Source organism: Erpetoichthys calabaricus, chromosome 1, assembly GCF_900747795.2.
Source record: "Erpetoichthys calabaricus chromosome 1, fErpCal1.3, whole genome shotgun sequence".
Lineage (NCBI taxonomy): Eukaryota > Metazoa > Chordata > Cladistia > Polypteriformes > Polypteridae > Erpetoichthys > Erpetoichthys calabaricus.
This window is the reverse complement of record NC_041394.2, coordinates 297,922,601-297,947,232: the sequence shown is the minus strand read 5'-3', so window position 1 is coordinate 297,947,232 and position 24,632 is coordinate 297,922,601. Positions and strand designations below refer to the sequence as shown.

The 24,632-nt window shown below is 36.7% G+C and overlaps 1 protein-coding gene across 6 annotated transcripts in view; it reads right to left on the bottom strand.

Moving 5' to 3' along the window:
• syt1a (synaptotagmin Ia) overlaps nt 1-24,632 on the bottom strand; it is a 1,226,547-nt gene that overhangs the window by 488,790 nt on the left and 713,125 nt on the right. For all 6 annotated transcript variants that reach the window (XM_028817071.2, XM_028817014.2, XM_028817013.2 and 3 more), the window contains one exon: nt 12,884-12,975. The gene's annotated coding sequence lies outside the window, so the exon portion shown is untranslated. The remainder of the gene's footprint in view (nt 1-12,883; nt 12,976-24,632) is intronic.

The following is a 24,632-nucleotide window of genomic DNA, read 5'->3' as shown; positions in this document are numbered from 1 at the left end:
GGGAGCCTGAATGGAACAGTTTAAATGGTTCAATGTGAATTCAGTTGAATTGTGGTTGTTAAATGAATGAAGTGCCCCACCTTTGCTCTCATCCTTCTCATAAGATTGGCTATACTTTAGATGATAAATAAAGAAATACGGCTTTAAAGAATATAGATTATTTGGTTGTAACTTTAAGATCTTGCTTTATATGACATGCATTCATAAATAAAGAGATTAAATCATGTATGTGGAACGCTGCGCAACAAGACCTTATGCATTATAAAAAGTATATTATATATTGTTTTATTTGTAGCTAGGTGAATGATGGCATATTATCAGTCATATTACTTAGACTGTATTTTTCTGAAATGTTTATTTACATGAATTTTTCATATTTATGTAGCTTTTGTACATATTTTTTTGCTTTGTAGAAATAATATGTATGCTATTTGTTTAAACAAAATGGTCCATTTCATCAATTTCAATATTTACTCTAAAGGCGGACAGATAACTGAATGAAAGTATCAGATGTTCTGCTACCGGAATGGCTGCTGTCTGTTCTACGCCTTTCCTTATGTGAGTAAACACCTTGCTTTCAACAGGAAAAATGAATACATGTGGAAAGATAAATGGAGCCAAGCTTTAACGATAGCAAATTACATAAAAAGCCCATATGTGACTCATAATATATATATAGTTCTAGTGGCTTTGCATTTGTAATCCTGAAATCCTGCAGGCAGGACATGATTAACTCTGTGAGGATGTGGCTGTGAACACTGCTCTCCTCTCATAGTTTACACATTTAGACTGGCTGAGAGACAGAAAGCTTTTTATTGATCAGCTTTAAACAACAAACCGGTTCTGGACATGCATGGCTTGAAAACTCTGTCACTTTGTACAAATTTCTAGGCTCTCCTCTGGAAAGATGAAAGAGCTTTCACACATGCAGATGCAGGCACAAATACGCCAGCCCACACCTTCCCACACATGCACACACACACTCTGTACCCTTTAAATGTCCTTGAAAGTATGTATCAGCATCTAGTAAGAAGTGAAAGATGAAAGAGACATTTTAATTTGAAGATATAGTCATCCATTTCTGAAGCAAAATTAACTTTAGGCAAGTATGCTGAAGTATTAAACATATTGCATATAAAGAATATTTTCTGTTCACCAATGATAGTTACTGCACTTGTGACTCCATAAATGATTTAGATTTGAATTATTAATTATTTATTAATTATGAATGCAAACCTCCTGGTTAATAATTCACTTACAGTATACATTTCAAAGTAGGGTAAACACCCAAATAGGCATAGCTATTTGTTAATATTATCAGCCACTTAACAAACACATTGTGCTGTTAATACTTTCAAATGATGCAAAGGTAAACAATGTTCCCCCAAGTCCAGTGTTCAAATCCCACCTACACATTATCAATATAGAATGTGTGTTACTCACATACAGTATCTGTGCGGGACATCTCTGGTTTCGATCCAATGGCTGGTCAATTCATGACTCTAAAATATTGTGATGTGAGAGTGGAAATTTGAACGAGGGCACTTTATGGTACCCTGTATTGGGGTAAAAGAATTGAGAATATCGGGGTTTGACCTCATGTGATTTTTTTCAGGCATCAGTGTAAAGCTGTAAATTGATTATATCTGGAGGTGAATTGCTAGCTGATTCTTAAACTTTATTACACAGTACTTAAAGAGAGGGATCAATACATGAAAGTTACATTGAATGCCATACTATTAACAATGTGTATCTATCTACTATATTTTAAAAAACGCTAAGCTCAGTGTGTGTCCAGTCTCTCTGAGCAATCTGATTGGTCAATTTGACTTTGGTGATGTGACAAAAGAATACATGCAAATGTGAAACGGATGCTGAGAGAATCACCTTCAACGACAGGATGTATAAAGCTGTGCAGGAGGCAAGAAAGGTGCCTCGAAAATAATGACACAGTCTGAGAAGCAGACTTTACAGGAACACACTCAAGAGAAGGAGTGCCAGTGAAGAGACTTTCACATATGTAAATGCAGAGGAAAGGGGCTGAAGGAATATATGTAGGGCAAAAGGTAGCAAATATTTTTAAATTTTTCTATTACCTATCTTCAGCAAGTACTGTGACTACTTATTTTATAACATAACATGACATTCTTAAAAGTGCTTAATCCAAATTAGGATCATGTCAGGCAGTAGCCTAATCTGGCAGCATCAGGCACAAAGCAAGAAACAGTCTTGGACAGGGTACCAGCCCGCTTATACATCCATAGTGCAAACTGAAAAGTGGCAATTAAATGAACACGTGTATCTGGGATGTGTGAGGAAAATCAAAGAACCCAGAGAGGAAAAAAACACCTAAATAAGGAAACAGCATCCATCCTCCATTCAGAATAGACACTGGTCTTGTGTAGGACTGAAACCAAGAACACTGGATCCTTTTTGCTAAAATGCTGACCACAGCACCACACTGTTGCTCAGCAAGATTGAGTTATTTATAGGTTTACAGTCACATTTTTATTTGCATGTGCTATTCAACATGCTGCATTTTAAAGTGCTTTAAAGAAATAACAGCTTGACTAAAAATAATCAGTTATAATAATAATAATGATAAGCTGCAATGCCAAAAGATCAAAACATGAAACAAGAAAACTACTTAAAAACAAAGATGTTCAAGTTGAAGTAGAAAGGTTAATATATTATTAACCTAAACTAGTGCTCATTATCACTTGAGTGATTTCATATATTCACAAGAGTCCTTTAAAAGATAATGCCTTGAGGGGCTAAAAAAGACATGCAAATTTTAGGAATAGTATGCAGATGAATTCAAAATTAGCTGAAATACTGACCAAGTTGGAGGAAATTATGTATACTTCTGGAACTCCCAATTTTAGACATATGGAAAACTACTTCACAATTGGAAAAAAGCACAAGTTTTGCCTAGAAAGACAACATCGAACCTGGTGTCTCATTTATAAAACTTTGCATGCATTCGAGTGTGAGACTATGCGAACACTTACAAACGGGAAAATGTGTAAAAAAAAATCAGATTTATAAAGCCTGGCATACACACTTTTGTGTGTAATTTACCTTTATAAATCACAATCATCTTATAAATGCGAGTACATGAACGAGCCTTGAACTCTGCATGGTTGCCGCCCTAAAACCATCATACATGTACTATGCTAATCAACCTCAAACATATGCAGTCACAATGTTGCAGGCCTCTATTGGTTGGTGGAGTAGTCACTTTCCTGATTCACCGAGACCCTCCCGTATTCAAGAGTGTCTGGCTGCCTGTGCAAGGTCATGCGTGGCATTATAGCGCCTCTCCTGTGTATTCTACATGTCAGGAAAACGTGTAAGCTGACATATGTAATGATATGATTACTATTACAATGAAAAGTATAGGCCATACGACAAACTGCGGATTCAGCCAATTACCTTACCAACGAACCAGCCACCATGTACAGTACCATCATGTCTGTCAAAGCTACTCTGCCTCAAAATAAATGAGTTGTGCTTTGACCAAGGCCTCTGGACCACGATGTTTGTCAGTCTCATTTGGGCATCACACACAACTTGTGCATTAATGGAATGTAGCCTCTTACAGTTAACAAAAGCACCATCAATCTCATTTAGATGCCCTTATTGCACTATGAGTGCTGTAAATTGCTCCAATTATGCTGGAAGAAACAAACACCCTTGAAAATTGCCTTTTTGTATTGACAAAAACATGCGTTTTATGTAAGTAAATCCACACCATGGGAAAACTGGTTGTAGCACCTCGATATTTGGTTAATGGCTTCCACCACAGCGAACATGATGAAGTTAAGCTTGGCAGAAGTATTTGTTAACCAGTTCCCTGAGAATTGGAGAAGTCGCCCCATGCAATTAGACAAATGGCAAGAAAATGAATTCAGAACTTCTTATTTTTTTATTTTATTTTTATATTTTTTTTAATTAAAACTGACACTGCTTGCCTGAGTTAGGATGGTGAGTGAGCTTATGGTTAGTACAGTAGCTCACATTTTCAATTTGAAAAAGAAGAGATAGAAAACAATTTTAAATTATTGTTTATTGAGCAATAGGCTTGTTAGCTTAACAACATTTGTCTATTTTACTTCTAAACTTATTATCTTGTTAGCCTTATATCTTCTTGATAAACATCTTGTGATTACTTGGTACATTTGTGGCTTTGTTTAAAGATTTGTACTGTGTTTATTATTTGTTTGTTTATTTATGTCATACAGTCTAGGTTTTGGTAAGAAACAAGTATTACATAATTAAATTATTTATAATTATACCTAGCTGATATACTGTAAAAAACACCTGTATAAATATAGTACATTTATATTTGAACAGCATAAAAGCTGTAGTACAAGGAATAATTACAAATTATTAAAACCTATAAGTGCAATTATATTTACATGTGAGCAGTGTTTAACTGCCAATATCAATTAATTAATGAGTGGGAATGAATATTTTTTGTTAGACAAATGGTGAAAACTACTTTTTCAAATTAAGCTTTGTTTCAGATAAGTACATTATACAAGAAATTAATATGACACCTTGTAATTATGAGAAGCACTTTATTTTCTTTTATGCCATACCTATTATTGATAAATATTTTCTGTACATTTTTTATTAGTTAAAGTATGTAGTTTTGGGGAATTTTATTTATTTCAATATTTTTATTGTCAGTTAACAATAAGCCTACATAAATAAATGAGCAAGTAACCCCTGTGTTCTATAGTTTAATTATAAAAATACCAAAATTAACACTTTAATATACAATATAAGAATTCTGAGTCTGGCTATGCAGGAGCTTAATGTGAAAGTTTTTAATGGGATAAATGAAAAAAAAAATTGGAATCAGTACCAGAAATGGCCAATACTGAAACGTGAAAATAGTAAGGATTTGTCTCTTGGAGCCATGAGACAGCTGTAATGATTTTTTTGGGAACATTCCTGAAATTGAAAGAGATTGGAAATTTACATTAAGGATATTACCACGGCATGGAAAGTATTATGGGGGAAAGACAAAGGCAAGTTCAGAATATCCATTTACAGAGAAGCCAAACTAACCTGAGACACCAAAACTACAACACTAACCAGGACTATTCTAGCCAGATTTCCGAAACTAAATTTGCTTTCATTTTTTTAACTAATAGTATATTTTTTCAATAAGAACCAACACTAGGATTCTAACTTCTGTGCGCCAACATCTACTGCATGTGTGTCAGTGTGTCACGTAATCTCCATTTCATGTGACCAGCAACGAGCATAGCAATGGTAAGTAACATGGCCATGCAAAGATACTACAAAATGGTAGTGGTGACTCCAATAGAAAGCATTCCAAAATGGCTCCAAGATGATACCACTATCATAACATCAAAAATAATAAACATAAAATACACATAAAAATAAACATTCATACATACAATAAAAATTTTAAAAATGTAGCAAAAAGCTTCCAGGGAAACTATGACATGGATCCATAATAGCACCGTCACTCTGTCACCCTAAACAAAGAATGTTTACATTATTACAGATGCAATTTAAACCCAAAATGATATGCAACAAAAGCGTAAACTTAACATTGAATGCCAAAACTCAGAAGCATACACATAATAACATTTACAGATATATCTTTTTTAGTTTAAATAGTACTACATTACTTAAAGCATTAAAAAGTTCTACTCCCAGATTCTAGCTGGATTCCCCTGTGATTTATACATAAACTATCGATTTGACATGCAGAAACACATCAGGAGAGGCAGAATTGTCTTCTAACATAAGAGAGCATTCTCAAACCTGCTTAATCCAATTCAGTGGGGCAGATCTATTTATATATCCATGCACACAAAGCCACACATCATGCCGTACCACCATTTAACCTCTTCTTCTTATTAAATAAAACTGCTTAAATGGCTTGTGGACATTCCACAAGAAAAATCAAAGAAATAAAAAATAATTTTAAAACATCTTTGTAATGTACATAGCCTTCTGCAGCCTGCATACTTCCACTTTGGATATGTCACCTATAATAACTATGAAAAATTGCACTGTGCTTCGATTCTCTACTCTCGACTTAGGCTTGTTTTCTTTCTAAGACTAGGAGAGGGAGTGCTGTTCTAAACAGTAACAAATGAAATTTAAACCAGAGTGAGTCACAATCACCATTTCTGCTCTATAACGGCCGCTTTACATTGACTGAAGAAGCTGACAGGATAGGGCAACACTAACTTGGCATTTTCTCTCTATGGGCCCAAGAGATAGAGTTCAGACCTTTAAATGAACATAATCAATAATCATTATAAGCATAGTTAGATAAGTATCAGTATCAATGGAAGGTCGTAAAATAATTAATACTGACAGAATACATTGAGAGAGAGAGACAGAGAGAGAGAGCAACATTATTCCCTGGATGATAACAGTCTTGCAGTATAAAGACCTAACAGCTCAAGAAGGCCATTTAAAGGGCCAATCAATGGAAACATTTTTGGAAAATAGAAGGAAATCACAGTGTCCAAATATATGAATTAAGAAACAAACAAACATGAGTGAGTAACAATGATAAGAGTCTAAGCACATTAAATAAGGTTAATGTATTTATAAATACAGGAAAAGCAGGGAATGAAGGAAACACCTTTGTAAATTGTCTCAGGAAGGGGTTTAGACCAGCAGGAGCCATCAGACCTGCTCAGTTCGCCTTGACAGAAATTCAACAAGGATCAAAAAGTGTACTAGAGAGATGCCAGTCTTTCATGAGAAATTCTTTCATGTGGGGTTTTCAGTTATGATTGTGTAGAATATTGTCTCAGTGTGTTTTTTTTTTGTCCATCAGACCTTACACTGGCACTCATGCCCTATGAATGGAGAAACTGTCATTCTAGAATTAACGCTACCATCAGGATAGAAATGCTTCATTATACAACATATGACTCAGAACTGCTTTGTACTTTCTGGCATTTACTATAACCTTGAGGAAATCAGTAGACACATTATCATGCCAAGAATACATTCCACAGCATAATTCCTTCAGGAAACTTAACAAAGGAGAAAAAGACACTCTGACTAGTAGACCTCTTTTGCTATACACAATGCATGTACTCATTTGCTTGGTTACAATAAAGAATGACATATCTGACCAGATTGATTTTTTTCAAGGGCTCAGATTACAACTGTTTGGATTTTTTTAACCACTTTACACACATTTCATTTTTTAAGTGTAACTAGAAAACACACAGACCTCTGTTCCTCTCAAGATCAATGTTGTACCAGCAGGTTGCTATGCCGCATGTGCTTGATGGGCAGCAGATGCCAGACCTGCCATTATTCCGTTTTCTACTTCACTTTAAGCTCAGTAAATATGGCTGCTCTTCTTTTTCCTTATACCATGTCATTTTCTTGATTGGTTTGCCAATGTAGTTTGCCGCAAGAAAGACATAAACCCCAGTAACATTGCAGAATTTGACTCTAACCACATTTTTTACTTCACTAGCACGTATCACTTTAAAATCTAACATTTAAGACCAAGATCCAAGAAATGTGTTCTGCAACTTGTTTCATACTCGGTAGAGGTCACTGTGTATTTTTTTTTCTTTTTGGAAATGTCAGCTCAATCATTTTGCCAGAAGAAAGACATGAGGCTCGATAACTTGGCAGAGGTTGCCACTTGGCATATTTTTTGCTTCAACAGCCTGTATTGCATCAAAAACTTTCGATTAAGACCAAGATCAAGGCTATAACCCTAGTGGTTCTCGAGTAAGTGCATGACAAACAGACAGACAGACACAGCCCTTAGCAATTTATATACATAGATATGGTTCTTATGCATGGTAAAATGACCATTTTGGAAGTTTGCCATGGATGGACCTGCCTGCTCCTACTTTGGATTGTCATTTAAAGTTAAATAAGCCCCAGTTGCTTTTTCATTTTTTATTAAAGCATTGACATCTCAGATGCTCCTGTATGATGATGTATTTTCCTACAACTTCCAGCCTAGAATCTCCCCTTCTATTTAAGCCACAAATAAATTCTGTCACTGAAGTAAATACTACTACGAGGGACGTTCAAAAAAATTTACGCACTTTTATATTTTCGTTGGAAATGGTGAAGGTGGGAGGGGTAGTAATTGGTTGGTTCTGAGAGTGTCATGTGACTAGTTCTATCTGGCAAGGCAGCTGTCCTTGCAGTTTAGTATAAGAGTAGTAGTACCCTTTGGTGAAGATGGCCGCAAAACTTATAAATTACATCAAATATGAACAGTGTTCTGTCATACGCTTTTTGTGGGCAGAAGAGAACTGTGTTGTTGCACAACAACGCCCGCCCCCACACTGCAGCCCACACATTGGAAACCCTCAGACAATTGAAGTGGGAGGTTATGGAACACCCATCTTATAGTTCGGATTTAGCTCCATCTGATTTGCACCTTTTTGGACCGCTCAAAGAAGCTTTAATGGGAAGAGGATTTTCATGTGGTGATGATGTAAAAGCAGCAGTGCATCATTGGCTAGGCGCTCAACCAAAAACATTTTTTGCTGATGGCATTAAAAAAGTTGGTATGACGCTGAGAAAATTGAAACGCAAAGGAAGGTGACTATGTAGAAACGTGATGTAATTTGTTTTTGAAATTCTTAATAAATAGAGTTAAAAAAAAGTGCGGAAACTTTCTGAACATCCCTCGTATAATAATTTAGTAAAAATTTCCTTTTTTCTTTAAGAAATTTAGCCCAACTTTGACCTTATCAAATGCCTAATGTTTAACCCACCCTTTTATTACATCTACGCAAGACTACTGTAGTATCATACTGTGTGGTCTTCCAAAGTCTTTTTCTTACCAAATTGTAGTTTGTTCAGAACCCTGCTGCTAGAACATATTATGGATACTTTAAGGGAACTACACTGGCTTCAAATTGAATTTCATATTCAACCTTTAATATTTCTGTTAACTTACAAAGCTTTATACGACTGAGCTCCATCCTATCTCTCTGATATTTTACACCTTTGTGTTCCTGCCCACATTTCAAATTAGTGCTCTACTTAGCCATGTTAGGGCTAAGGCCAGTATAATGGATGATAGAGCTCTAACCCTGTGGAATGCTCTTAGAAACTCAGAGAAGTCAAGATACCGTCTTTTTCCGAAAATAAGACACTGTCTTACTTTCTTTTTTGGTACAAAATACGCACTAGGGCTTATTTTCGGGGGAGGACAAAAATAAAAGTATATTTATATATTTTTATTTAATATTTATTTATTTTACACAGAATACAGAAATTAAAATTGATTCAATTACAGTCATGTCATCTTCTTCTGGAACATCGTCATAAATCAAAATTTACACCCCTGGAGTCTTCCACAATTCCCTTTTTGTACTCGACGGAATAGCTCTTTCGTTTTGTACTCATTTTAACTGCGGTTAAAAATTATTCACTTTATAAAAAATAAAATTACGTATGAGGAAATAATCAGACTTACAAGACTGAAATGAACAAACACTGTATCTGCACTGTCGCTCAATGTAGACTGCTGCCTTAACGAACAATTATTTATAGTGTGCGCCAACGACGCGTTCCGTCGCATTCCGCATATGCATGCCCCCCTCCACCCCCTCCCCACCTCATTCGACCATACTCTGCGATACGCGCGACGCAGTACAACACAGCAGAGCAGAGCGGACACAATATTTATGTATTCATGCTGCCTTATGTTGTATTTTTAAGATAAATTCCAAGAATTAATTTGAAACGAACTGTAGAGGTAAACAATGAATTTCTCGGAATATTTTATTTCAAACATTTCTCTGAAATACGAGTATTAGGGAAGCTAAACATACTTAATAAATCAACAGCATTTTTTAACGAATTCTTTTTTTCACATTATTTTAACTAGGGCTTATTTTCGGGGGAGGGCTTATATTACAAAAAGTTCCGAAAATCTCGATAGGGCTTATTTTCGGGGGATGTCTTAATTTCGGAAAAAGACGGTAGTACTAGTTTATAAAAACAGACTGAAAACTTATGTTTGCTAAATCTTTTATATACACTATTTTGCTATCCTTTTATGAAATCTTTTTATGGATATTTAACTATTTTTGTTATGTTTTTTACCATGTCCTTAGACTCTAAAAGGTACATTAAAAATACTTTTTATTCTTCTTCTTATTATTATTGAATGAATGGCAAATATACTCCAACAGTCAAATGTCTTTCAAAGCCAATGAGATCACTACTTTAAGCACTCATATTCAATATAATGAAGAGCTACTTCTGTCTAGCCTTTCTTTACGTTTAAAATGATGGGATGTGAAATTCTTTAACTATCTCAATGGTCTCAATGGTCTCAAATCTGTTAAAGTACCTATCTTTTTTATAAATGTGTTCCCCATATTTACTTCAGTTTTTTTATTGGTTATAAAGCATTGCTATAGTGGTCAGTGCTGCAATCTTGTAGTTTTGGCATTCTAGGTGGGAATCATAGACTTGGTCACTATCAGTGTGGGATTTGTCAAGTCTTTCTGTGTCAACATGGATTGTCCCACCACATTATCAAAGACATGTATGTTAGATTAATTAGTAACTCTAAAATACTTCAATATGTTTGAGTCTAAGTGTGTATATGAGTGTGCCAGGTAAAGAGCAGGTGTGCTATGCAGGGATGGTTACTCTGTCACTACTGAGATTAAGTACTGTAAATTTGACAGAGTGAATAGACTGATGGCTTTTAATAGTACTCCTTATAAAGGACACCTGAGTGTAAAATGTCTTTCTATTGTATATTAAATCAAGAGCAGCTGATCAGCATTAGATGGATGGGAAGGACCAACCCAGGACAGGATGTCAAACCATTTTAGAACCCACCTCCCCATTCTGGGTTTATTTAAAACTAGCTTAGTTCTTTGCAGTTTGTGGCAGGTAAACAGAACACCATATGAACATGGGAAGAATGTGTAAAACTTCAACAAAAGGGTATTAGGAGTTGAACACAGGTCCCTAGAGCTATGTGGCCTCAGAACGAAGCACTGTAACACCATGCTTCCCAACACAGAAACAATGCAGCACATTAAACATTTGATTATACAATCGAAATACATCTTGTCTCACTGAAACTGTATTGCCATTGTGCTGACACATTATTTTAAAAGAATGGCCAACTAGAGAATTCAAAGCCACAATATTATTTAAATAAACACAACTGAAAAACAATATAAATCTTTTCAGAAAAGCAATTTGCAAAACTAATTTGTTTTCCCTGAAGTCAGTGCATTTCACACCACAGTCTCGGGTCAAAATCCCTCCCATAGGAGATATCCGTTTCCCCTTTTCTCAAGAGCGCAGTGCTCCAGATTCCTCTCCTGTTTTATTTTTGTATCTTTCCTTACCAGAAAAGCAAAATCAATATTTCATTAAATGCGTTTTTTAAAGCGGTGCACTGCCATAACCTACTTGAATACTCACATATCCTACCTCTTCAGCCCCCGAGACCTCATTTAACCAGCCATTTCCATTTTATTTACAGAGTCACATACATCACAACTGTGTTTTGCAGCCATGATGTTGGATGGGAAAGCTAAATAAAGTTTGCAGTGTCTGCAAGGATATGCCAGCTGGCAGGTCAATTCACTCTGCATTTCTGAAATACTGTAAGGGTTTTATATATATATATAATGAAAAAAATGATTACCAGAAGTCTCTGTTTACTACATCGCTAAAACCTCTAAAATCCAAAAGGAAAAAAATATTTCAATCAAATCAAAGAATCATTTGAGCCAATGCTGTTTTATTTTGACCTTGGGCCAGCAGTCTTGCACTCTTTCTGTGCATCTTGGATGTTCAGCTAGAGAAGTCACTGAATTAATCAGGAGAATGGAGCACATCTAACCGCACAGACACCTTTTGAGCTGAAATTCTGGTTTCTGGCTTCATTCCAGCCACACTTTACACGGGTGCCACCTCCAAGTCACACTCCAAAAGAATGGGTACCCTGAAGCAGGGATTAACAATGTCGACAACTTCCTCCTAGAGAAAGACATAATCCATAACAGGCCTGACAAAACCCTCGCAGCCTGCTGTTTTTATTCTGTACCACATAACACAATTCTCTGTAGCAACAGTAGTAATTGGGGGCAGCCAAACTATTATGGACAGCAAGGAACAGAACAAAAACAAGTGAGCATTGCGTACAGTCGGTGATTCCTTTTATTGCCACATGTAGTTTGAAAGCAAGTCTTCCTCTATGTCATTATTGCATATTATTAATATTATTGCATGTTATTAATGCATATTTAGCTGACACCTTTTATGACTTACACATTTAGGATATGGTACAGTTGTTTACAGTTGTTATTCTTAATTTCAATTTACTCTGGGTCACACAGTAAGCTGGAGGTAGGAATTGAACAGGTAATCTTAAATCTTAAAGTCCAATGGCTTAGATGCTATTGCTTTCCATTTTAAAAATGCCAGTACACTGCAATAAACCTCAGCATGTCATTAACTGAGCCAAGCAGTAGATAAAAATGAATGACTCTTTGCATTTACTTTACTGTTAGCAGCAGAAAGACATCCTGTAACCCTGTAAGGGGATTTGGCTATTTTGCCTTGCAGGGAATGTTTGATAAAAACATTGCATTTTTTTGTAACTGTATACATTTTTACACTTCACTGCAGGATATACAGCTCAAACTTGATTCACTTGCTCCCCTAAAATTGAAATTTCAAAAATATGTTTGTTATGTATGAGCACTCATCCACTATGAAGTACACATTAAACTCTTGGTAGATGGTGTAACTGAGATGGCTGAGGACCCACCATGCTGAAATAATAAAAAGCAATGCAAACAGAACAGCATGACTCAGTTTTTGAAACACAGAAGCAAAAACATACCTTGAATCTTCCGGCACAAACAATAAGAGCGTAAAATTTCCACACCAGACTGCTTTTGAAGGATGTATCCTTAATGTTTCTTTGCTCCAGTCCTGAAAAGTAAAATTAAAACAGATAATTAGAGCAGACAACACTTACATGAAAAGCGCACAACAACTACATATTGCAAGACTGCACATGCTAGCTTGTTAGCAGAGGTATGGCATAAGTGACATCCGTCAGACTGAGCCTACAGCTGTTAATAACTCATACACTGTGAGATTCCAAACCGCTCTGTATTGCTGTCATATGTGTCCACAACTTCATATGAAATCTTAATGCGCATGGAAGAAGAGGACAGTATGGTGGTTTAGTGGCTAGCACCAGTGCCTCACAGCTTCAGTAGATTTTTTTTTTTTTTTACCTTATTCGAATCGGTGTTGAGAGAATGACAATCTTTGGCCCTCTATTAATGGCCACTAGAGATAAATGAGCCCGACTGGAAACAAGCTTATCTAAAATTCAACATTTGCTTCTTCAATATGTACAATCCATGATTAATGAGATATATGAAAAAAGACTGTTATTTTGAAGGTTTTCCTACTCTCTGCTTTATTCCGTCATCCCAAAATATGCCTATTAGTTTAATTGGTGAGTCTAAATTTGATCACTGTGGATGTGAGCTTGGCATGGCCTGTGATCATCTGGCATTCCATTCAAGGTTGGTTGCTGCTGACCACCCTAGCACCAGACCCCCCCTGCCCCCCAGGCACACAATGAACCTGAATTCAATTAAATGAATTTGTGACTCTTGTATTATTTTAACAACCTACTCCATATTAAAAGGAATTTTGGAGCCTTTATGGAAACAAATGAGGGTAAGACTGATATAATAAAATGTGAGAAGAAAAAGTATGTTCACAATGGATGACTCCATTAATATATACATATAGAATTCATCCTATTATTTAACGTAGTTTGCAACTTGATGCAAACAGCTTGTACCCCATTAGCAGGGCAGAAACACTTGATAAATAGGATGCCATTCTGATCACCTACAGCAGGGTAATTGAGTATGCCCAGCAATTCTAACAGCATCTCAATGACCTGTGGGTGAGTTAGTGATACAAAGTACATAGACCTATTAAATCATATATAGCGCATCAAGAATCAAAAAGGAAAACACAAGATGACAGGATAAGGAGAGAATGGTAGGGAGTTAGGAATTAGCTATCGGTATGTAAAATCTCATAGGGATCCTGTAAGACAGAGTTTTAGAAAGCCACAAAAGAGCAGATTGTATTTACAAAACACTGCACACAAGTAAATGCAAAACAATAAAAAAATCCATAGAACCAGCTATAGTTCTCACCCATTCAATATATAGCATATTTGACAGATCCCCCTATGTGTCTATGACATACAATTACACTAGTTTACTGAGAAACACTGCAATTGGTAATTTTCTTTTCGGTTTTCTTCTTTTATTCATTGACAGTAGAGTATACTGCTCATCAAAATAACATTTTCCAATGAAGTGAGAAAGCAATCATTGCTTTTACTGTAGATCATAGAAAATGAAAAACTTGGATTAATATTCCTGTTGTAGCTGAATAAAATGAATTATTTCGTTAACCTAGTTCATTTGTATAGATGGACTTGCTTCTGATCCAGGACTAATTACTGCCTGGTGGACATTTCTACAAGGTCACAGTCTGTCATTTTGTTAGGCTGATTTGGATAAGCATGTCAAAGAAATGACAGGGAGATAAGCCATTACTTTCTATTTACTTCTCCTAGTTTCCTCATAGTTCATTTGTATGAGATAGCTTCCATTAGGTTAGGTTAGGTTAGGTTAGGTTTCTTTATTTAGTCATGTTTACACAGGAAAACATGAAATTTGCCTTCTCAGTTGCATCTAATAACAAGTAACAGACAGAATGAAATAAAACATACAAATAGAAATAAGAAAGGTTAAGGTAAGGCAGTTAGATAAAACATATCTATACCAAAAAAAAAAAAAAAAAAGGTAACAGGATATATATCAAAACCTTAAACATTATCTCCGATATTTCTTATTGAAAAGTCGTATGGCACTAGGAAGAAAGGAGTTTCTGGAGCGATTTGTGTGGGTTTTCAAAGCAACTATCCTTCCTGATTTACTGAAGTTTAGTTCTACATGTAATGGATGTCTGTCATCAGTTGAGATGATTTCCAGTTTCTTTAGCATTGCCCTCTGACACACACTAGTCAAATCATCTACATCAGCCCCAATAACTTTAGCTGCATACTTCATAATCTGCTGGAGCTTTTTTGAGTTTTGGTTTGTCAGACTATTAAACCAGGCAATGAAACTGAAAGTGATCATGGACTGGATCATACTACGATAGAAGGACAACATGAGGTCCTTGTCTACTTTAAATAGTTTGAGTTTATGGAGGAGAAATAAGCGCTGGTTGCACTTAGAAAATAATTTTTTTGTATTTGTATTCCAGTTAAGATTGTTATCTAAGTAAGTTCCTAAGTATTTATATTCATTCACTATTTCTACCTCCTCTCCCAGAACTACAATAGGTGAACATACAGATTTCTGTCTCTTAAAATCAAATATCATTTCTTTGGTCTTTGTTACATTCAGACTGAGAGAGTTTTTATTGCACCAGATTACCATACAGTCCACTTGATTTAGATAGTGGCTTTCATCCTCCCCAGATATGCATCCTATGATCATGGTGTCATCCGCATACTTAATAATGGAGCAGTGGTCATTGTTCTGTCTCAGGTCACTTGTGTACAGAGTAAACAGTAATGGTGATAAGACACACCCTTGTGGACTTCCTGTGTTTGAATGAAGAGCTTTTGAAAAAGTGTCCTGAACTTTAACTGTCTGTGAACGATTTAAAAGAAAGTTCTGAATCCATAGTGTGATAAATGGATTTACATTCATACTGTTTAATTTCCCAATCAGTATATGAGGCTGTATAGTATTGAACGCTGAAGAAAAATCCAAAAATAGTGCTCTGACATATGAACCAGGCTGATCAAGAAAGGTGTAGATTTGATGTAAGATAACAAGCAGAGCATCTTCCACACTTCTGTTTGCACAATAAGCAAATTGATTGTTGTCTTGAAAAGACTTTGTCTCTGTCATTAAAATGTTTTTCACCAAGTGTTCAAAGCATTTCATTGGAATAGATGTAAGTGCCACTGGTCTGTAATCATTTAAACAGCTTGGCCTAGAAACCTTAGATACAGGGGTGATGATTGATTGTTTCCACAGATTTGGTACAATACCACAGGTCAGAGACCAGTTAAAAAGCAAATGAAAAACTGGGGAGAGCTGCTTAGAGCAAGACTTTAAGAGCCGGCCTGATATGCCGTCTGGTCCCACTGCACTGTTTGTTTTGGCCTTCCGCAAGCCTTTTTCCACTTCAGTTAAACTGAACCCAATCACAGCAGAATACCTGGTGTTTTTATAAAGCATCTCCTTTATTTCTGTATTTTGGGTGCTGAAATCACTTTTTTCAAATCTGGCATAAAAGTTATTCAGTTCATCAGCTAAAAGCTTGTGGTCTTTGTCAGCTGGAAAATCCACATTCATTTTAGGGCCCAGTCCTGTAATTGTTTTTAGTCCCTTCCAGACCTGCTTTGGATTATCTCTATATTATAAAAGAAAATCTTGAGAAGAGACTTTTGCCAAGAGATTTTGTCAAGTCCAGCCCTCCTCTCAACCATTTACAACCACACCCATGTTCCACTCACCTCCCATTTGTGCGAATGCTTTTGTTTTTATGTTTTCCTCACTTTAAGTTACCAATAAAAGAAGACTTATTATGTTGAAATCTTATTGATGAATTTCATCCCGAAGGGTTATCAACAGAAGAAATGAGTAAACGGGCAATCCTAGCACCGAGAAGCGATGAAACGTGAAAATTGTTAATCGATTACACGGCAATGACATGTAAAATTTTAACAGGTGACAAAAAGGTAATGTAGTACATCTTTGGCGAATAACATTAGACACCAAAGGAGATCTTGATTTGCCATTCGAATTAAAACGTTTACAGTTTCCTGTTAGAATAGTTTTTGCTATGACAATTAACAAATCACAGGGACAAACATTCAAAAAAGTTGGTTTATTTATTAGAGAGAAAGAAACGATATTCACCCACGGGCAGTTATATTAGCATTGTTAAAATGTAAGTCCAAACATGAAATCAAAATTCGATGCGATATTTACGTAAAGTTCATTCAAAAAATTGTTTTTACTGAAGTTTTACAGTAAAAGTGTAAGTTTAAAAAGTATTTGTGTTTTAATTTCAAAGACAAACAGAATGAAAACGTATGACACAATGAATACCTCTAATGCAACATGAATGCTCCCATTCTGTCTGCACATTCACACCTCTGGTCCAACCTTGCACTTCTCAATTTGGGTCAGAAAAAACACCATCTGTAGTCATTTTGCCCAAATTCGTAAGCTGATCCAATCAAGGATCTCTCCATAGACTCACCGGTAGCCACATGCCCAGGCCAATGGATTTTAGCACAGAAGAAGCACAACTGAAAAGCATGCAGGTTGATTCTATCTGTCTGCACACCCCTCTTCTCCCTTCTGCACTAGAGTAAATTCCCTCAGACTTTTCCGCATGGAGAAAAAGGCTGCAAATGAGATTAAAAATGCAGTTGTAATGATCAGAGACCACAATGACATAGTGTGAGTAACAATTTGAATGTAGTTCTATGTAGAAAAAGACAAGAGACCTGCCTGCAAAAAAAAACAAAAAACACATGGTTCAAAGAAAAATTCATACATAGTGTGACTTCCATAACAGATGGACTGACATCCCACCTAGAATGAAAGGTAATTCCTTGCACAGATAGGAGGCCACAATGGAAGGACAACATGAATGGAGGTGCAACCTGGTTGGGTCAAAGGTTAATGGATGGACTGGGGGAGACATACTGTATCAAGAACAATTCATCCCCCATTACAAGAGGTGACAGTGCTCCTCTGGCTTGGTCCTAGTTTGGACACCCACAGGTTTGCCTTAGATTTGAAGTCTGCAAGGGCATCCCTGTTGGGTGCTGCCAGAAGGCCCTTCCGAGAGAGGTTCTCCCTGTTTTGTGCAGCTTCTTTATGACCCTGAAGGGATTCTGCCATTCAATGCCATGGCACCAGAAGTACTCCTGGGTCCAACATAAAAGGTGGCACCTCACCTCACTGTATGAGTCAGAGTTAGGAAGAAGAAGACAATGCTCACTATGGGGAAGTTGTTGGAGATGAAAAAGCATTGATTTATTGTATTGTACTGTGCTGGACTGAGTAAAAGCCTTTTAAGGTACTGTTATAAAATAAAATAACTTTATTTTAACCTGAGACTCTGTGTGTAGTAGTTGTGTCAAGTGTTCAAAGCTCCGAGGTACCCCATAGTGGCCACAATAAATTGTATATACTGTAGACATGGTTGTATTTTTTCATGAAAATTCGAATTGGGCCACACTGACTTGAGAAATGAATGCTGTCAGGAGGACCTGGGCCTTTGTGATAAACTATGTAGTGAGTATATGTGAACAAGCAAGTGAGACAGAGAGATGATCAAGCATGCATGACACCCAGTCCTCTGTTTAAATTCATTGGAACTTGCACATTGATGCTGGAGATCTTGGGAAGCATGGTGTTGCCTTTGGGCAATGTCAATTTATTTATAGAGGATATTTAAAACAATATCAGTCATGTTGTAGCCTAAGTGCTTTACAATGTAACATTCAATAAACATAAATAAATTAAATAGAAGAAATACAATAAAACATAATACACCACCAGTAAATTGAAACAAACAAATGACTAAGAAGAGGGAACCATCAGTGTAACTGAAGGTCAAAGAAAGCCAGAGAATAGAAATGAGTCTTCAATCTAGTTTTAAACAGTACAATTGAAGGTGACTCCTTAGTGTAATTAGGTAAAGAATTCCACAGATGAGGAGCAACAGATGCAACAAGAGACAGCTGACCGGTAGATTGAAGCTCTCTGGATGGCTGGTGCATAACACACAATTCAGATTATTAGGCAGGAGCATACCCAAATAGTGACTTAAAAACCAGCAGCAAAATTTTATGTTGAGCACAAGTGAGAATGTCAGAGAAAGGGATGTCAAGGGACGAGGCAGAAAAAGATCAATGGTGTCACAACAGTGGAGGTTTTTAGGGAGGAATGCTGCCACTCCATTTCACAATATATTAGGCTACCAGCACCAGTAATGATAAATTGACAGCTGACATAAAAAAAAAAAATCACACAAATGATGATCTATCAATATATTTTTCTGTTGAATATTCATAAATTTACAATTTGTGTTCAGTGGGCAAAGTGCTAAATCATACTGTATGTAAGTGATCGACATTATTCATGATAATTACGGCTAATTTAAAATTGAGAGTTGGGCAACTTCACATATCATTTAAATTGTGCCACAAAAAAATCAACCAATGAATCACTTAAAGGGGCTCTAGCCTTCAAACCCCAAGTCAGAACTGAAAAGTTCACAATATCAAAGTTATGCTGAAAAGACTACAGAGTCCAAGCAACCTGGAAAAATTTTAGTAGCAACAGGCAGAAACCAAAATTCACATAAACCAAAAAGAAATATTTTTCGAGGTAAGAAATTATAGTCCATTGGCACCTCTGCAAGAAAACCACCTCTTTCAACCCTCGCAAACATATCCAGTTTTTAATACCTGGAAAAGTTTTGGGATTAAAATGCTCAGAGATCTTTATATAGAGAACATATTTGCATCTTTTGAACAATTACATTCAAAATTCAACCTCCCAGCTACACATTTCTTTCACTATCTTCAAATTAGAAATTTTGTTAAACAGAAATTGCCCAATTTTCCCCACCTCGCACCCTCCACAATGCTGGAAAAAATACTGCTCAATGCCGAGGAATTAAACACCATTTCCACATTATATAAAATCCTATTAGAGTCCCTACCTTTCAAAGATCCAAGAGGACATTGGGAAGAAGACCTCTTAATCAATATATCAGAAAAGGAGTGGAAGGTAGCAAAGCAGAGAATTCACTTGAGCTCCATATGCGCAAAGCATAGAATTATTCAACTAAAAATTATATATCGAGCTCATCTGTCTCACTTAAAACTGTCCAAAATGTTTCCAGGGCAAGATCCAACCTGCGAACGCTGCAACCAAGCTCCTGCCTCACTGGGTCACATGTTCTGGGTCTGCACCAAATTAACATCATTTTGGACAAAAATTTTTAAGTGCCTTTCAGACAGCCTTAGTATCACAATCCCTCCTAACCCACTAACAGCTGTGTTCGGTTTTCTTCCAGACGGACTTGAAGTGGAAAAGGACAAGCAAACGGTGATTGCATTCACTACACTTTTGGCACGCAGACTCATTCTGTTAAATTGGAAGAATCCTAACTCTCCTCTGATAAGTCAGTGGGAAACCGATGTTTTATATTATTTGAAATTGGAAAAAATCAAATTCTCAGTTAGAGGATCTGTACAAAATTTTTTCAAAACCTGGCAGGATCTGATCAATATTATTTTAGAATAAGAGAAATAACTATTACTGCATTTAATTCCCTTCTCCATCTCTTATTTACATATATATTTATTTCTCCCTTTCCTTTGCTTAATGTTGTCTTATTAAAAAGCCGTAAGCAATTCTCCTTTAGCTAAGCTCTCCTTCTCAGGGGTGGGGTTTGATTTGTCTTTAATTTGTTTGGTTATAAATTGATCTATTTGTATGGAATGATTACAATGAAAATGAATAAAATATAAAAAAAAAAAAAAAAAAAAATTATAGTCCATCACAGGAGCCACACACACACTTGGGTCAGTTTAGAGATTATATTCAAAATAACATGCATGTCTTTGGGGATATACATTCAAAGCAGAACTACCTGGAGGAAATCCCTTGCAGACCTGGAGAGAACTCAAGATTCCACAAGGACAATGATTGGGCACAGGATTTAGATTTGACCTATGAGGCAGCAGCACTTACCACCATTTTGTCTTTTATATGTATGCTTGTATGTACTGTATACAAGGTATATAGTATTGAAATATTGACAGATGTGGTTCAATAATTTAGCAAATAAACTAACAGTGCTAACAAGAGCCTTACTTATTCCCTAAGCAAACTGGAACAATGTCCCCTCAAGCACTTACTAGTGCATAAATAGATGGATAGTTTTTTACTGATTGTGGTTATAAAATAAAGCTGCTTGACTGTTAAAATTGCTGGAGAGCACAGAAGAGTAAACAACTGCAGGTACAAAAGTGTCATTTTAGCAGAATTACATGCAGAAAACTTAGAACTACAATGCTAGGGATAGAAAGTCGTGATTTAAATCTTATGATTGAGGGTATTTCAGAGGTAAACCCAGGAAGAGATGTCAGGTGATCAGGATTCACAATAATAATTCAGTGTTTTTATAGAATTGTATATAATAGTGTTATCACAAAGAAAACAGCTGGTTTATCTAAGAATAGATTTTTGAAAGCCAATAAGCTGTGGTTACAGGTATTCTGAAGCTTATGCGTTTTCCAGATGATTCAGTGTTGGACAGGGAGCCAGAATAGCCTATTTAGTTGAGGGGTGATGTTGTCATTGTCTTTTTTTTTGTGTGAGTTGACTCTAAAAACATCAGCAAAAATGTAAAGAAGTTGTGACAGAATATCTTTCCACCCGCAATGAAATGTCACACTGTATATGTTTTGATTAAAGCTGACATGTCAGAATTAAACATTACTGTCAAGGATGATGACAGGATCAGGTATTAAGGGAAAGAGAAAGAGACAGTTGCGTTGTACTTTGCATTGTCTAATCACTCGTTTCAGGACTGATTGTGCCATCTTATTTCCTAAAATGAGGAGAAACACAATCTAATCATAGCAGATAATGTAAATAAAATAATCTTTTCTTTTGGAAAGAACTGCATCTCTGTATGTGGCCTGTGTTGGTGTAAAGAGTTTTTCATGACACTGATAGGAATACTCCACCAAAAAAAAAAAAGATTATTTTTTAAATATACTGCTTACCCCATGTTCTTTGTAGTGATGGCTGAGAAAAATCTGTAATGTGTGTTTTCATGCAGAACAGAGATAAAAACATGGAGATAGAACAGAAGTCTATGGTGACCAACACTGGAGAACAATTAACACTATCAGAATGTTCATAAAAAAATTTCACGTTAGTTTTGTCACATAATCCACATATAAAGTCATCCAGGCATATGCTCACAATTTCCCAAACACATGTATTTTTACTAAAATTTTATTAAATAGGTCACTTCCAGAAAACACTGTTGGGAACTAAAATGGAATGGACTCAGACATGAATAAGCATTGGAATTGCAGACCTGCTTCCCATCGCTAGATAATAATAATAATTCATTACATTTATATAGCGCTTTTCTCAGTACTCAAAGCGCTATCCACACAGGGAGGAACCGGGAAGCAAACCCACAATCTTCTAAAGTCTCCTTACTGCAAAGCAGCAGCACTACCACTGTGCCACCTGTGAGGACTAGATGGAAGATGGAAGCACAGAAATTCTCTACCTGCTGGGCATTGCTGCCTGTCACACCACTGGTGCTGCCATCGGGACAGCTGCAGGGTTGTCATCTGGGAGCCACCCTCTATAGAACATCTCCAGGTGGTGGGGCAGCAGTAGGAACTTCTCCCTACCACTTCCTGCAGCTCACCATAAGATCCTTTTTATGCAATTTTGCATCTTTCATTTTTGAGCCATAGCCAGAAACTCCCTTGCTGCACCTCTTCAACCATTTCCTCGAGTGCCTTCTTTCGTCTGGACCAAATAATTCCAAGTGCCTTGAAATGCTTGTGGATTTTCCAACAATGCCTCTGCAGCCAACCTCTACTGGGTAGGTAGATGCCTTCCATCTATTTCTGTGCATGCCATGGTCAGTACACTGTACTTATTCTTCTTCTTCTCAAAGATTGACTCCATGCCTTCCTCCCATGAGACAGTGAGCTCGATCATGACCACTGCCCTGGACAATGTTTGTTTCCAGAGTAAAGTTGTGGTAGTCTCACATGGTGTCAGGATAGACCACTCCCTCTGGTTGATGTTTTGTGTGCCATCTCCTTGACTGATGAAGTGTATCCACCATTGTGAAGTTGATGGGCTGGTCTTGTCTCTCAGCTCGAACATGAGCCTCACCTTCTCCTGCCTGTTGCAGAAGTGCAGCAATTTCAGTACCTTGCCATTTGTGGATATAATTATTGGCCTTTGAGGCAATCTCCAGTTCTGTTGTTGAGGAGATCTCTCACAATTTAACCGCACACATCAGGCTTTGATACAAAGAGAACTGATAGCACCAGACCTTGAATTTTCCCAGGATGTGACTTCTGCCTATCTTCTCCAGATCACCAGAGAGCTGCATCATGACAGAGGAAGCCATGTGTTTGTCTGAGAGTTAAGCAGTGTAAAGCCTCAGAAGACTTTGTACTGACTATTCTGCCAACAGTGGGGTCTTATCCCCATCAACAAAGAAGAAGATGCTGTTATTTCTGGCTACTTTATGAAATGAAAGGCTCTGAAACTTGGCTGGATCTGTGTCTTCTTCTAAGATATTCCTGTATTGCTAGGCTGCCCCACCTGTCATGGAGAGTTAGCCCAGCCACTCTCTGTAGGAGCCTCATTTTTTTTTGTTCACTACCCAAAAGTTGTGACCATAGCAGAGGATGCACATGTACACTTACCAGTAAATCAACATACATCAAAATACTTGGCTCCCTCTTCATTAGTATAGCCTGATACAATATCCACAAAACTACTACACTACTGTGTGTTGAATCTCACAATTACATCTATTTTCATTTTAGAAAAAGACCACAGGGTGCTTAAAATTTTACACTTGGGGGCCCTGATCATCCCTTACCTGAAGAGAAGAAACCATAAGAAACTTTATGCCAGGAGAAGATTATGATTTTAAATTTGGAGATGCTGATTCTCATCCCAGCCATATCCCATTTAAATGTAAACCACTCAAGTACGAGCCAGAATCACGCTCTGATTAGACAAAGAGAATAATGCCATCTCTAAACAACAGAGGTGTGACACTTAAGTTCCCAAATTGAATACTCTCCAAGCCACCTTAAAGACACTGATATCCTTAACACCCTATTTAAGAAAATCATGAAGAGGAGAGGAGACCAGATGCACACTTGCCAGAGTCTAATGCCTACAGTGAATGGATTTGACATAATTTGAAACGGAACTCTAGCTACATAGGGAATTGATGGCATGCAGAAGCAAGCTTAGAACCAAATACTCTTGCAACATATGCCATTAGATAGTAGAGGATATCAGTCAGGCCTGTTTGCGTGTTTTATTTTAAATCCACAGATACTCACTGAATATGAAATGCATTATTTCATTTCGGGTTCTTCTATGCTGTATTGTGAGCAAAATCTGTGATAAGGTACCTGTCTGGAAAAGAGTTGCTGGGGCAAGTTGGGAGATTCCCAAACAGGAACTAAAGAACATAATTGGCAGTTAATTGTGTGGCAAAATTATCTGCATGAGTGGTGTCCCATAAGTGAAACTTTGAGAAACAAAAGGACAGAGAGAAAGTGGCATCCTGGGAAAGATCAGAAGAAATCCCCCAATATGGCAGAGGACAGTGTCCAGAGGGTAGCTGACACCTTAGATCTGCAGATAGATAATGGCACATGCATCCTGATCTGTAAAGCTAATTTATAAAAAGCTCTG